Below are 16,754 nucleotides of genomic sequence, written 5' to 3'. Positions count from 1 at the left end.
TAACCCGTGTTGCGCTCGCCTGTCAGAAGTCCATAACCTGCACCGTGAGCCACACGAAAATTTTGCACCGCAGCGGTGCCCAACTCCTCCATATGCCCGACGCCGTGGGTGATCTGGTAAGGCCCAAGCAGAGCCTTTGGTACACCGACTTGGCCGTGTAGGCCCCGGTCGCGTCTGCTGGCCATGTGAACTGGTCGGCCCGCTCCTCATTGCGCGATACTGTAGTGATCACATGTCAGAGATTGGCAATCTGAATGTGCGCCAAGAAGGAGATGTCACCTTGCACATCTAATGACCACGCGTTTGAAGGAAATATGCCCTAGAGGCAATAATAAAGTTGTTATTTTATATTTCCTTACATCATGATAAATGTTTATTATTCATGCTATAATTGTATTAACCGGAAACTTGATACATGTGTGAATACATAGACAAAACACCGTGTCCCTAGTATGCCTCTACTTGACTAGCTCGTTAATCAAAGATGGTTAAGTTTCCTATCCATGGACATGTGTTGTCATTTGATGAATGGGATCACATCATTAGGAGAATGATGTGATGGACAATACCCATTCGTTAGCATAGCATAATGATCGTTCAGTTTTATTGCTACTGCTTTCTTCATGTCAAATACATATTCCTTTGACTATGAGATTATGCAACCCCCGGACACCGGAGGAATGCCTTGTGTGCTATCAAACGTCACAACGTAACTGGGAGATTATAAAGATGCTCTACAGGTATCTTCGAAGGTGTTTGTTGGGTTGGCATAGATCGAGATTATGATTTGTCACTCCGAGTATCGGAGACGTATCTCTGGGCCCTCTCGGTAATGCACATCATATGAAGCCTTGCAAGCAATGTGATTAATGAGTTGGTTGCGAGATGATGCACTACGGAATGAGTAAAGAGACTTGCCGGTAACGAGATTGAACTAGGTATGAAGATACCAACGATCGAATCTCGGGCAAGTAACATACCGATGACAAAGGGAATAACGTATCTTGACATAGCGGTTTGACCGATAATGATCTTCGTAGAATATGTGGGAACCGATATGAGCATCTAGGTTCCGCTATTGGTTATTGACCAGAGAGGTGTCTCAGTCATGTCTACATAGTTCTCGAACCCGTAGGGTCCGCATGCTTAACGTTCGATGATGATATGTATTATATGAGTTATGTGTCTTGGTGACCGAAGGTTGTTCAGAGTCCCGGATGAGATCATAGACATGACGAGGAGTCTCGAAATGGTCGAGAGTTAAAGACTGATATATTGGAAAGTAGTATTCGGACAACGGAAGGGTTCCGGAGTGTATCGGGTACATACCGGAGTACCGGAGGGGTTACCGGAACCCCCCGGGGAAAGATATGGGCCATATGGGCCATAGGAGGAAGACACACCAGACCACAAGGGGCCGGCGCGCCCCTCACAAGGGAGGAGGCCGAATTGGAGTAGGGAAGGGGGTGCCACCCCCTTTCCTTCTCCCTCTCCCTCTCCTTCCCCCTTTCCCCCTCCGGTAAAAGGAAAGGGGGGGGGGGGGCGCGAATCCAACTAGGAGTCCAAGTGGGACTCCTTCCACTTGGCGCGCCTAGGGCCGGCCTCCTCTCCTTCCCTCCGCGCCTAGGGCACACCAATTGTTCTAAGCCGTGTGCGGCGCCCCCCTCCACAGTTTACGCCTCCGGTCATATTCTCGCAGTGCTTAGGCGAAGCCCTGCGCGAATCACATCACCATCACCGTCACCATGCCGTCGTGCTGACGAAACTCATCTAATCCTTCGACCCTCTGCTGGATCAAGCGCTCGAGGTACGTCATTGCGCTGAACGTGTGCAAAACTCGGAGGTGCCGTACGTTCGGTACTCGATTGGTAGAAACGAGAAGACGTTCGACTACATCAACCGCATTAAGCAAACGCTTCCGCTTTCGGTCTACGAGGGTACGTGGACACACTATCCCCCTCTCGTTGCTATGCATCTCCTAGATAGATCTTCCGTGAGTGTAGGAATTTTTTGAAATGCATGCTACGTTTCCCAACAGTGGCATCCGAGCCAGGTCTATGCATAGATGATATGCACGAGTAGAACACAAAGAGTTGTGGGCGGTGATCATCATAGTGCTTACCACCAATGTCTTATTTTGATTCGGCGGTATTGTTGGATGAAGCGGCCCGGACCAACCTTACATAACCACGTTCATGAGACCGGTTCCGCTGATAGACATGCAACTAGTGTTGCATAAAGGTGGCTGGCGGGTGTCTGTTTCTCCAACTTTAGTTGAATCAAATTTGACTGCGGCCGGTCCTTGTGAAGGTTAAAACAACAAACTTGATAAAGTAACCGTTGTGATTTTTGTGCCGTAGGTAAGAACGGTTCTTGCTAGAAGCCCGTAGCAGCCACGTAAAACTTGCAACAACAAAGTAGAGGACGTCTAACTTGTTTTTGCAGGGCATGTTGTGATGTGATATGGTCAAGACATGATGAGATATACATTCTTGTATGAGATGATCATGTTTTATAAAAGTTATCGGCAACTGGAAGGAGCCTTATGGTTGCCGCTTTATTGTATGAAATACAAAAGCCATGTAATTGCTTTACTTTATCACTAAGCGATAGCGATAGTCGTAGAAGCAATAGTTGGCGAGACGACCACGACGCTACGATGGAGATCAAGGTGTCAAGCCAGTGAAGATGGAGATGATGACGTTGCTTTGGTGATGGAGATCAAAAGCACAAGATGATGATGGCCATATCATGTCACATATTTTGATTGCATGTGATGTTTATCTTTATGCATCTTATTTTGCTTAGTACGGCGGTAGCATTATAAGATGACCCCTTAACTAAATTTCAAGGTATAAGTGTTCTCCCCGAGTATGCACCATTGCAAAAGTTCTTCGTGCTGAGACACCACATGATGATCGGGTGTGATAGGCTCTACGTTCACATACAACGGATGCAAGCCAGTTTTGCACATGCGGAATACTCGGGTTAAACTTGACGAGCCTAGCATGTACAAACATGGCCTTAGAACACTAGAGACCGAAAGGTCAAACGTGAATCATATAGTAGATATGATCAAAATAGAGATGTTCACCATTGATGACTACTCCATCTCACGTGATGATTGGACATGGTTTAGTTGATTTGGATCACGTGTCATTTAGATGACTTGAGGGATGTCAATCTAAGTGTGAGTTCTGAAGTAATATGATTAATTGAACTTTAATTTATCATGAACTTAGTCCTGATAGTATTTGCAAATTATGTTGTAGATCAATAGCTCGCGCTGTAGCTCCCCTATGTTTTTTTGATATGTTCCTAGAGAAAACTAAGTTGGAAGATGATAGTAGCAATGATGCGGACTGGGTCCGTGATCTGAGGTTTATCCTCATTGCTGCACAGAAGAATTATGTCCTTGATGCACCGCTAGGTAACAGACCTATTGCAGGAGCAGATGCAGATGTTATGAACGTTTGGCTAGCTCAATGTGATGACTACTTGATAGTTTAGTGCACCATGCTTTACGGCTTAGAACTTGGACTTCAAAAACGTTTTGAAAGCCATAGAGCATATGAGATGTTCCAAGAGCTGAAATTGGTATTTCAGACTCATGCCCGTGTCGAAAGGTATGAGATCTCTGACAAGTACTTCGCCTAGAAGATGGAGGAGATTAGCTCAGCTAGTGAGCATGTGGTCAGAATGTCTGGGTACTACAATCGCTTGAATCAAGTGGGAGTTAATCTTCCAGATAAGATAGTGATTGACAGAGTTCTCTAGACACCATCACCAAGTTACTGGAACTTCATGATGAACTATAATATGCAAGGGATGATGAAAGTGATTCCCGAGCTCTTCGTGATGCTGAAATCGACAAAGGTAGAAATCAAGAAAAAGCATCAAGTGTTGATGATTAAACAAGACCACTAGTTTCAAGAAAAGGTCAAAGGGAAAGAAAGGGAACTTCAAGAAGAATGGCAAGCAAGTTGTCACTCCCATGAAGAAGCACAAAGCTGGACCTAAGCCTGAAACTAAGTGCTTCTACTGCAAAGGAAATGGTCACTGGAAGTGGAACTACCCCCAATATTTGGCGGATAAGAAGGATGGCAAAGTGAACAAAGATATATTTGGTACACATGTTACTGATGTGTACCTTACTAGTACTTGTAGTAGCCCCTGGGTATTTGATACCTGTTCGGTTGCTAAAATTGGTAACTCGAAACAGGAGTTGCAGAATAAATAGAGACTAGTTGAGGGTGAAGTGACAATGTGTGTTGGAAGTGGTTCCAAGATTGATATGATCATCATCGCACACTCCCTATACTTTCAGGATTAGTGTTGATCCTAAATAAATGTTATTTGGTGTTTGCATTGAGCATGAATATGATCAGATCATGTTTATTGCAATACGCTTATTCATTTAAGACAGAGAATAATTGATATTCTATTTACATGAATAAAACCTTCTATGGTCATACACCCAATGTTAATGGTTTACTGAATGTCGATCATAGTGATACACATATTCATAATATTGATGCCAAAAGATGCAAAGTTGATAATGATAGTGCAACATACTTGTGGCACTGTCGTTTAAGTCATATTGGTGTAAAGCGCATGAAGAAACTCCATGCTGATGGGCTTTTGGAATCACTTGAGTATGAATCATTTGATACTTGCGAACCATGCCTCATGGGCAAGATGACTAAAACTCCATTCTCCGGAACAATGGAGCGAGCCAGTGACTTATTGGAAATAATACATACCAATGTATGCAGTCCAATGAGTGTTGAGGCACGCGGCGGGTATTGTTATTTTCTAACATTCGCAGATGATTTGAGCAGATATGGGTATATCTACTTAAAAACACAAGTCTGAAACATTTGAAAAGTTCAAAGAATTTTAGAGTGAAGTGGAGAATCATCGTAACAAGAAAATAAAGTTTCCATGATCTGATCGTGGAGGTGAATATTTGAGTTACGAGTTTGGCCTTCATTTAAAACAATATGGAATAGTTTCACAACTCACGCCACCTGGAACACCACAACGTAATGGTGTGCCCGGATGTCGTATTTTATTAGATATGGTGCGATCTATGATGTCTCTTACCGATTTACCACTATCATTTTGGGGTTATGCATTAGAGATAGCTGCATTCACGTAAAACAGGGAACCATCAAAATCCATTGATACGACACTGTATGAACTGTGGTTTGGCAACAAACCTAAGCTGTCGTTTCTTAAAGTTTGGGGATGCGAGGCTTATGTCAAAAGGCTTCATCCTGATAAGCTTGAACCCAAATCGGAGAAGTGCGTCTTCATAGGATACCTAAGGAAACAATTGGGTACACCTTCACAGATCCGAAGGCAAGATATTTGTTCTAATAATGGAACCTTTCTAGAGAAGGAGTTTCTCTTGAAAGAAGTGAGTGGGAGGAAAGTAGAAATTGATGAGGTAATTGTACCTTCTCTCAATTTGGAAAGTAGCTCATCCAAGAAATCCGTTCACATGATGCCTACACCAACTAGAGAGGAAGCTAATGATGATGATCATGAAACTTTAGATCAAGTTACTACAGAACCTAGTAGGTCAACTAGAGCACGATCCGCACCAGAGTGGTACGGTAATCCTGTTCTGGAAGTCATGTTACTAGACCATGATGAACCTACAAACTATGAAGAAGCGATGATGAGCCCAGATTCCGATAAATGGCTTGAGGCCATGAAATCTGAGATAGGATCCATGCATGAGAACAAATTGTGGACTTTGGTTGACTTGCTCGATGATCAGCGAGCCATAGAAAATAAATGGATCTTCAAGAGGAAGACGGGCGGTGATGGTAGTGTTACTATCTACAAAGCTCGAATTATCGCAAAAGGTTTTCGACAAGTTCAAGGTGTTGACTATGATGAGATTTTCTCACTCATATCGATGCTTAAGTTTGTCCGAATCATGTTAGCAATTGCCGCATTTTATGAAATCTGGCAAATGGATATCAAACCTGCATTCCTTAATGGATTTATTAAAAAAGAGTTGTATATGATGCAACCAGAAGGTTTTGTCAATCCTAAAGGTGCTAACAAAATGTGCAAGCTCCAGCGATCCATCTATGGACTGGTGCAAGCATCTCGGAGTTGGAATATACGCTTTGATGAGTTGATCAAAGCATATAGTTTTATACAGACTTACGGTGAAGCTTGTATTTACAAGAAAGTGAGTGGGAGCACTACAACCTTTTTGATAAGTATATGTGAATGACATGTTGTTGATCGGAAATAATGTAGAATTTTCTGGAAAGCATAAAGAGAGTTTGAAAGGAGTTTTTCATAGAAAGACCTCGGTGAAGCTGCTTAGACATTGGGCATCAAGATCTATAGAGATAGATCAATACGCTTGATAAGATTTTTCAATGAGTACATACCTTGATAAGATTTTGAAGTAGTTCAAAATGGAACAGTCAAAGAAGGAGTTATTGCCTGTATTGCAAGGTGTAAAGTTGAGTACGACTCAAAACCCGACCACAGTAGAAAATAGAAAGAGAATGAAAGTCATTCCCTATGCCTCAGCTATAGGTTCTATTAAGTATGTTATGATGTATACTAGACCTATTGTGTACCTTATCATGAGTTTGGCAAGGGGGTACGATAGTGATCCAGGAGTGGATCACTAGATAGCGGTCAAAGTTATCCTTAGTTACCTAAGAGGACTAAGGAAATATTTCTCGGTTATGGAGGCGATAAAGAGTTCATCATAAAGAGTTACGTTGATGCAAGCTTTTACACCGATCCAGAGGACTCTGAGTCTCAATCTGGATACATATTGAAAGTGGGAGCAATTAGCTAGAGTAGCTCCATGCAGAGCATTGTAGACATAGAAAATTTGCAAAATACATACGGCTCTGAATATGGCAGACCCATTGACTAAACTTCTCTCAAAAGCAAAACACGATCACACCTTAGTACTCTTTGGGTGTTAATCACATAGCGATATGAACTAGATTATTGACTCTAGTAAACCCTTTGGTTGTTGGTCACAAGGCGATGTGAACTATGGGTGTTAATCACATACAGATGTGAACTATTGGTGTTAAATCACATGGCGATGTGAACTAGATTATTGACTCTAGTGCAAGTGGGAGACTGAAGGAAATATGCCCTAGAGGCAATAATAAAGTTGTTATTTTATATTTCCTTACATCATGATAAATGTTTATTATTCATGTTATAGTTTGTATTAACTAAAAACTTGATACATGTGTGAATACATAGACAAAACACTATGTCCCTAGTATGCCTATACTTGACTAGCTCGTTAATCAAAGATGGTTAAGTTTCCTAGCCATGGACATGTTTTTTCATTTGATGAACGGGATCACATCATTAGGAGAATGATGTGATGGACAAGACCCATCTGTTAGCATAGCATAATGATCATTCAGTTTTATTGCTGCTGCTTTCTGAAGGAAATATGCCCTAGAGGCAATAATAAAGTTGTTATTTTATATTTCCTTACATCATGATAAATGTTTATTATTCATGCTATACTTGTATTAACGGGAAACTTGATACATGTGTGAATACATAGACAAAATACCGTGTCCCTAGTATGCCTCTACTTGACTAGCTCATTAATCAAAGATGGTTAAGTTTCCTAGCCATGGACATGTGTTGTCATTTAATGAACGGGATCACATCATTAGGAGAATGATGTGATGTACAAGACCCATCCGTTAGCATAGCATAATGATCGTTCAGTTTTATTGCTACTGCTTTCTTCATGTCAAATACATATTCCTACGACTATAAGATTATGCAACTCCCGGACACCAGAGGAATGCCTTGTGTGCTATCAAACGTCACAACATAACTGGGTGATTATAAAGATGCTCTACAGGTATCTCCGAAGGTGTTTGTTGGGTTGGCATAGATCAAGATTAGGATTTGTCACTCCGAGTATCGGGGAGGTATCTCTGGGCCCTCTCGGTAGTGCACATCATATGAAGCCTTGCAAGCAATGTGACTAATGAGTTAGTTACGAGATGATGCACTACAGAACGAGTAAAGAGACTTGCCGGTAACGAGATTGAACTAGGTATGAAGATGCCGACAATCGAATCTCGGGCAAGTAACATACCGATGACAAAGGGAATAACATATGTTGACATTGCGGTTTGACCAATAAAGATCTTCGTAGAATATGTGGGAACCAATATGAGCATCCAGGTTCCGCTATTGGTTATTGACTGGAGAGGTTTCTCGGTCATGTCTATATAGTTCTCGAACCCATAGGGTCCGCACGCTCAACGTTCGATGACGATATGTATTATATGAGTTATGTGTTTTGGTGACCAAATTTTGTTAGGAGTCCCGGATGAGATCACGGAAATGACGAGGAATCCCGAAATGGTCGAGAGGTAAAGATTGATATATTGGAAGGTTATATTCGGACACCAGAATGGTTCTGGAGTGGTTCGGGTATTTTTTGGAGTACCGAGGGGTTACCAGAACCCCCTCGGGAAAGTTAATGGCCATATGGGCCATAGGGGAGTGGAGAGGAAGGCCACGAGGAGGTGGCGCCCCCCCATGGGGAGTCCGAATTGGACTAGGGGAGGGGGCGCGGGCCCCCTTTCCCTCCTCCTCTCCCTCTCATTCCCCTTCCCCCCTCTCCGTTGGAAGGAAGACGGGAGCCAACTAGGACTGGGAGTCCTAGCGGGACTCCCCCCACTTGGCGTGCCCCTAGGGCCGGCCGGCCTCCCCACTCCTCCTTTATATACATGCACAGGGGGGCACCCCAAAGCACAATAGTTGTATCTTAGCCATGGAGGTGTTGGAGCGGTGGTAGATCGAACGACGGAAGAGAGGATCCGACGCACCCCTACCTGGCGCGCCAAATGTTGGATTTAGGGATCCGGCAACCCTTGAGAGGTTCAAACTCTGGGGTGTGTGCGGAGATCTCAACCTGCCCAGCCTGCCTACTCGCGATCCTCCTAAGCCTAGCGCGTCGAGCTCGAAGAGACACAAAGACACAGAGATTTATACTGTTTCGGGCCACCGTTGTGGTGTAATACCCTAATCCAGTGTGGTGTGGTGGATTGCCTCGAAGGGCTATGGATGAACAAGTAAAGTGGATGAACAAGCCTCAAGAGGTGAGGTGTTCTTGAGCTGGTGTGGTGGTCGGTGAGAATGAATCTGATCCCCTCCTATGGTGGTGGCTAGTCCTATTTATAGTGGCCTTGGTCATCTTCCCAAATATGAGCAAGAAGGGATCCCACAACGGCCGGTTTTGAAAGGGGACAAGTAGTACAGTCTATCCTGACAAAAGTAGTCTTCGCCTGCGAAAAGCCTCTGGTCATGACGCTGCAGTGGGCTCGTTGATGACCTCCGTCCCGCCGTCCTGGCGGTCTTGGTCTTGTTGCACCGGAATGGAAACCTTTAACTCCGCGCCCGCGGCTTGCCTCCTTTGTACCGAAGAGGAAACCCTGCGCTCTGCGCCCGCCTGGCCTTGGTCGTCATGGCTCACGTCAGCTGAGCCTCATGAGGTAACATGCATAGAACTCTCCGCTCCTCAGGATCCCTCCTGAGGAGGCCGATTCCTTCGAGGGTCTTGGTGTTGCGCGCCTCGCGAGGCTTGGCCCCTCGCGAGGGTCTTGTGGCGTTGGTGTTGAAGCTGGGCCGTACCAGGCCATTGATGGAGCCACATGGTGGGCTGCAGGCAGGCAGGACTGGATACCCCCAAATCAAGGACGCCGACAATATTTTGATATGTTCCTAGAGAAAACTAAGTTGAAAGATGATAGTAGCAATGATGCGGACTGGGTCCGTGATCTGAGGATTATCCTCGTTGCTGCATAGAAGAATTATATCCTTCATGCATCACTAGGTGACAAACCTATTGCAGGAGCAGATGCAGATGTTATAAACGCTTGGCAAGCTCGATATGATGACTACTTGATAGTTTAGTGCACCATGCTTCACGGCTTAGAACCGGGACTTCAAAAAACGTTTTGAACGCCACGGAGCATATGAGAAGTTCGAAGAGCTGAAATTGGTATTTCAGGCTCAAGCCCGTGTCGAGAGGTATGAGACCTCTGACAAGTACTTTGCCTACAAGATGGAGGAGAATAGCTCAACCAATGAGCATGTGCTCAGAATGTCTGAGTACTAAAATCTCTTGAATCAAGTGGGACTTAATCTTCCAGATAAGATAGTGATTGATAGAGTTCTCTAGTCATTATCACCAAGTTACTGGAACTTCATGATGAACTATAATATGCAAGGGATGACGAAAACGATTCCTGAGCTCTTCGTGATGCTGAAATCAACGAAGGTAGAAATCAAGAAAAAACATCAAGTGTTGATGGTTAACAAGACCACTAGTTTCAAGAAGAAGGGCAAGGGAAAGAAGGGGAACTTCAAGAAGAATGACCAAGAAGTTGTCACTCCCGGGAAGAAACCAAAAACTGGACCCAAGCTTGAAACCGAGTGCTTCTACTGCAACGGGACTGATCAGTGGAAGCAGAACTACCCCAAATATTTGGCGGATAAGAAGGATGGAAAAGTGAACAAAGGTATATTTGATATACATGTTATTGATGTGTACCTTACTAGTGCTCATAGTAGCCCCTGGGTATTTTATACCTATTCGTTTGCTAAGATTAGTAACTCGAAACAAGAGTTGCAGAATAAATAGAGACTAGTTGAGGGTGAAGTGACGATGTGTGTTGGAAGTGGTTCCAAGATTGATATGATCATCATCGCACACTCCCTATAATTTTGGGATTAGTGTTGAACCTAAATAAATGTTATTTTGTGCTTGCGTTGAGCATGAATACGATTAGATCATGTTTATTGCAATACGCTTATTCATTTAAGACAGAGAATAATTTTTATTCTATTTACATGAATAAAACCTTCTATGGTCATACACCCAATGTTAATGGTTTATTGAATCTCGATCATAGTGATACACATATTCATAATATTGATGCCAAAAGATGCAAACTTGATAATGATAGTGCAACATATTTGTGGCACTGCCGTTTGGGTCATACTGGTGTAAAGTGCATGAAGAAAATCCATGTAGATGGACTTTTGGAATCACTTGATTATGAATCATTTGATACTTGTGAACCGTGCCTTATGCGCAAGATGACTAAAACTCCGTTCTCCGGAACAATGGAATGAGCTAACAACTTACTGGAAATAATACATACCGATGTATGCAGACCAATGAGTGTTGAGGCTCGTGGCGGGTATCGTTATTTTCTGACCTTCACAGATGATTTGAGCAGATATGGGTATATCTACTTGATGAAACACAAGTCTGAAGCATTTGAAAAGTTCAAAGAATTTCAAAGTGAAGTGGAGAATCATCGTAACAAGAAAATACATTTTCTACGATCTGATCGTGGAGGAGAATACTTGAGTTACGAGTTTGTCCTTCATTTAAAACAATGTGGAATAGTTTCACCGCTCACGCCACCTGCAACACCATAGCGTAATGGTGTGTCCGAATGTCGTATCCGCACTTTATTAGATATGGTGCGATCTATGATGTCTCTTACCGATTTACCACTATTGTTTTGGGGTTATGCAATAGAGACAGTTGCATTCACGTTAAACAGGGCACTGTCAAAATCCGTTGAGACGACACCGTATGAATTGTGGTTTATCAACAAACCTAAGCTGTCATTTCTTAAAGTTTGGGGATGCGACGCTTATTTCAAAAGGCTTCAGCCTGATAAGCTCGAACCTAAATTGGAGAAGTGCGTCTTCATAGCATACCCTAAGGACACAATTGGGTACACCTTCTATCACAGATCCGAAGGAAAGATCTTTGTTGCTAAGAATGGAACCTTTCTAGAGAAGGAGTTTCTCTCGAAAGAAGTGAGTGGGAGGAAAGTAGAACTTGATGAGGTAGTTGTACCTTCTCTCAATTTGGAAAGTAGCTTATCTGAGAAATCCATTCCTGTGATGCCTACACCAACTTGAGAGGAAGCTAATGATAATGATCATGAAACTTCAGATCAAGTTGATATAGAACCTCGTGGGTCAACCAGAGCATGATCCGCACCAGAGTGGTACGGTAATCCTGTTCTGGAACTCATGTTACTTGACCATGACGGACCTACGAACTATGAAGAAGCTATGATGAGCCCAGATTCCGATAGATGGCTTGAGGCCATGAAATCTGAGATAGGATCCATGTATGAGAACAAAGTGTGGACTTTGGTGGACTTGCCCGATGATCGGCAAGCCATTGAGAATAAATGGATCTTCAAGAGGAAGACGAGCGTTGATGGTAGTGTTCCTATCTACAAAGCTCGACTTGTCACAAAAAGGTTTTTGACAAGTTCAAGGTGTTGACTACAATGAGATTTTCTCAACCGCAACGATGCTTAAGTCCGTCCGAATCATGTTAGCAATTGCCATATTTTATGAAATCTGGCAAATGGATGTCAAAACTGCATTACTTAAATGGATATCTCTAAGAAGAATTGTATATGACGCAACTAGAAGGTTTTGTCGATCCTAAAGGTGCTAACAAGGTGTGCAAGCTCCAGCGATCCATCTATGGACTAGTGCAAGCATCTCAGAGTTGGAATATACACTTTGATGAGTTGATCAAAGCATACAGACTTGCGGTGAAGCCTGTATTTACAAGAAAGTAAGTGGGAGCACTACAACCTTTCTGATAAGTATATGTGAATGACATATTGTTGATAAAAAATGATGTAGAATTTTTTGGAAAGCATAAAGGAGAGTTTGAAAGGAGTTTTCCAAAGAAAGACCTCGATGAAGCTGCTTACATATTGGGCATCAAGATCTATAGAGATAGATCAAGACGCTTGTTAAGATTTTTCAATGAGTACATACCTTGACAAGATTTTGAAAGAGTTCAAAATGGACCAGTCAAAGAAGGAGTTCTTGCCTGTATTACAAGGTGTAAAGTTGAGTAGACTCAGAGCCCAACCACAGTAGAAGATAGAAAGAGAAGGAAAGTCATTCGCTATGCCTCAGTCATAGGTTCTATAAAGTATGCCAAGCTATGTACCAGACCAGTTGTGTGCCTTGCTATGAGTTTGGGAAAGGGGTACGATAGTGATCCAGGAGTGGATCACTGAATAGCGGTCAAAGTTATCCTTAGTTACCTAAGAAGACCAAGGAAGTATTTCTCGGTTATGGAGGTGATAAAGAGTTCATTGTAAAGAGTTACATCGATGCAAGCTTTACACCAATCAGATGACTTTGAGTCTAAATCTGGATACATATTGAGAGTGGGAGCAATTAGCTAGAGTAGCTCCATGCAGAGCATTGTAGACATAGAAAATTTGCAGAATACATACGGCTCTGAATTTAGCAGACCCGTTGACTAAACTTCTCTCACAAGCAAAACATGATCACACCTTAGTATTCTTTGGGTGTTAATCACATAGCGATGTGAACTAGATTATTGACTCTAGTAAACCCTTTGGGTGTTGGTCACATGGTGATGTGAACTATGGGTGTTAATCACATACAGATGTTAACTATTGAGGTTAAATCACATGGCAGTGTGAACTAGATTATTGACTCTAGTGCAAGTGAGAGACCGAAGGAAATATGCCCTGGAGGCAATAATAAAATTGTTATTTTATATTTCCTTATATCGTGATAAATGTTTATTATTCATGCTAGAATTGTATTAACTAGAAAGTTGATACATGTGTGAATACATAGACAAAACACCGTGTCCCTAGTATGCCTCTACTAGACTAGCTCGTTGATCAAAGATGGTTAAGTTTCCTAGCCAAGAACATGAGTTGTCATTTGATAAATGGAATCACATCATTAGTGGAATGATGTGATGGACAAGACCCATCCGTTAGCTTAGCATGATGATCGTTCAAGTTTTATTGCTACTACTTTCTTCATGTCAAATATATATTCCTCCGACTATGAGATTATGCAACTCCCGAACACCGGAGGAATGCCTTATGTGCTATCAAACGTCACAACGTAACTGGTTGATTATAAAGATGCTGTACAGGTATCTTTGAAGGTGTTTGTTGGGTTGGCATAGATCAAGATTAGGATTTGTCACTCCAAGTATCGGAGAGGTATCTCTGGGCCCTCTCAGTAACGCACATCATAAGAAGCCTTGTATGCAATGTGACTAATGAGTTAGTTATGGGATGATGCACTACATAACGAGTAAAGAGACTTGCCGGTTATGAGATTGAACTAGGTATGAAGATACCGACGATCGAATCTCGGGCGAGTAACATACCGATGACAAAGGGAATAACGTATGTTGACATTGCGGTTCGACCGATAAAGATCTTCGTGGAATATGTGGGAACCAATATGAGCATCTAAGTTCCGCTATTAGTTATTGACCGGAGAGGTGTCTCGGTCATGTCTACATAGTTCTCTAACCCGTAGGGTCCGCACGCTTAACATTCGATGACGATATGTATTATATGAGTTATGTGTTTTGGTGACCAAAGGTTGTTCGGAGTCCCAGACGAAATCAAGGACATGCATGGAGTCTTAAAATGGTCGAGAAGTAAAGATTGATATATTGGAAGGCTATATTTGGACACAGGAATGGTTTCGGAGTGGTTCGGGTATTTTTCGGAGTACCGAGCGGTTACCAGAACCCCCCCGGGAAAGTTAATGGGCCATATGGGACATAGGGGAGTGGAGAGGCAGGCCACAAGGGGGTGAAGCGCGCCCCCCCATGGGGAGTCCGAATTGGATGAGGGGAGGGGGCGTAGCCCCCCTTTCCTCTCCCTCTCCCTCTCTTTCCCCTTTCCCCCTCTCCGTTGGAAGGAAGGGGGGGGGGGAGCCGACTAGTACTGGGACTCCTAGTGGGACTCCCCCCACTTGGCGCGCCCCTACGACCGACCTGCCTCACCTCTCCTCCTTTATATACGGGGGCAGGGGCACCCCAAAGCACAACAATTGTCTCATAGACGTGTGCAGTGCCCCCCTCCACAGTTTACTCCTCCGGTCATATTGTCATAGTGCTTAGGCGAAGCCCTGCGTGAATCACATCACCAACACCGTCACCACGCTGTCATGATTACGAAACTCATCGACTCCTTCATACCTCTACTGGATCAAGAGTTTGAGGGACGTCATCGAGCTGAACGTGTGCAGAACTCGGAGGTGCCGTATGTTCGGTACTTGATCGGTTGATTTGACAATACGTTCGACTACATCAACCACGTTAAGTTAACGCTTCTGCTTTTGGTCTACGAGGGTATTTGGACACACTCTCCCCCTCTCGTTGCTATGCATCTCCCAGATAGATGTTGCGTGTGCGTAGGAATTTTTTTGAAATTGCATGCTACATTTCTCAACACTTTCTTCATGTGAAACACATATTCCTCCGACTATGAGATTATGCAACTCCCGGACACCAGGGGAATGCCTTGTGTGCTATAAAACGTCACAACGTAACTATGTGATTATAGAGATGCTCTACAGGTATCTCCGAAGGTGTTTGTTGGGTTGGCATAGATCGAGATTAGGATTTGTCACTCCGAGTATCGAAGAGGTATCCCTAGGCCCTCTCGGTAATGCACATCATATGAAGCCTTGCAAGCAATGTGACTAATGAGTTACTTGTGGGATGATGCACTACGGAATGAGTAAAGAGACTATGAGATTATGCAACTCCTGGATACCGGAGTAATATCTTGTGTGCTATCAAACCTCACAACGTAATTGGGTGATTATAAAGATGCACAACAGGTATCTCTGAAGGTGTTTGTTGGGTTGGCATAAATCGAGATTAGGATTTGTCACTCCAAGGATCGGATAGGTCTATGGGCCCTCTCGGTAATGCACATCATATGAAGCCTTGCAAGCAAGTGACTAATGAGTTACTTGTGGGATGATGCACTATGGAACGAGTAAAGAGACTACGAGATTATGCAACCCCCGGACACCGGAGGAATGCCTTGTGTGCTATAAAACATCACAACGTAACTGGGTGATCATAAAGATGCTCTACAGGTATCTCCGAAGGTGTTTGTTGAGTTGGCATAGATCAGGATTAGGATTTGTCACTCCGAGTATCAGAGAGGTATCTCTGGGCCCTCTCGGTAATACACATCATAAGCTTGCAAGCAAATGACTAAGGAGTTAGTAGCAAGGTGATGTATTACGAAATGAGTGAAGAGACTTGCCAGTAACGAGATTGAACTAGGTATGAAGATACCTATGATCGAATCTCGATCAAGTAACATACCGATGACAAAGGGAATAATGTATGTTGACATAGCGGTTCGACCGATAAAGATCTTTGTAGAATATGTGGGAACCAATATGAGCATCTAGGTTCCGCTATTGGTTATTGACCAGAGAGGTGTCTCGGTCATGTCTACATAGTTCTCGAACCTGTAGTGTCCGCACGCTTAACGTTCGATGATGATATGTATTATATGAGTTATGTGTTTTGGTGACCGAAGGTTGTTCGGAGTCCTGGATGAGATCACGGACATGACGAGGGGTCTCGAAATGACAGAGAGGTAAAGATTGATATATTGTAAGGTAGTATTCCGACACCGGAAAGGTTTCGAAGTGTATTGGGTACACATCGGAGTACCGGAGGGGTTACTGGAACCCCCAGGGAAAGATATGGGCCATATGGGCAATAGGAGGGAGGCACACCAGCCCACAAGGGGCCGGCGCACCCCCCACAAGGGAGGAGGCCGAATTGGACTAGGGAAGGGGGCTCCGCCCCCTTTCCTTCTCCCTTTCCTTCC

This window comes from Triticum dicoccoides, chromosome 2B (genome assembly GCF_002162155.2).
Source record: "Triticum dicoccoides isolate Atlit2015 ecotype Zavitan chromosome 2B, WEW_v2.0, whole genome shotgun sequence".
NCBI lineage: Eukaryota > Viridiplantae > Streptophyta > Magnoliopsida > Poales > Poaceae > Triticum > Triticum dicoccoides.
This window is presented reverse-complemented; position numbering follows the sequence as displayed.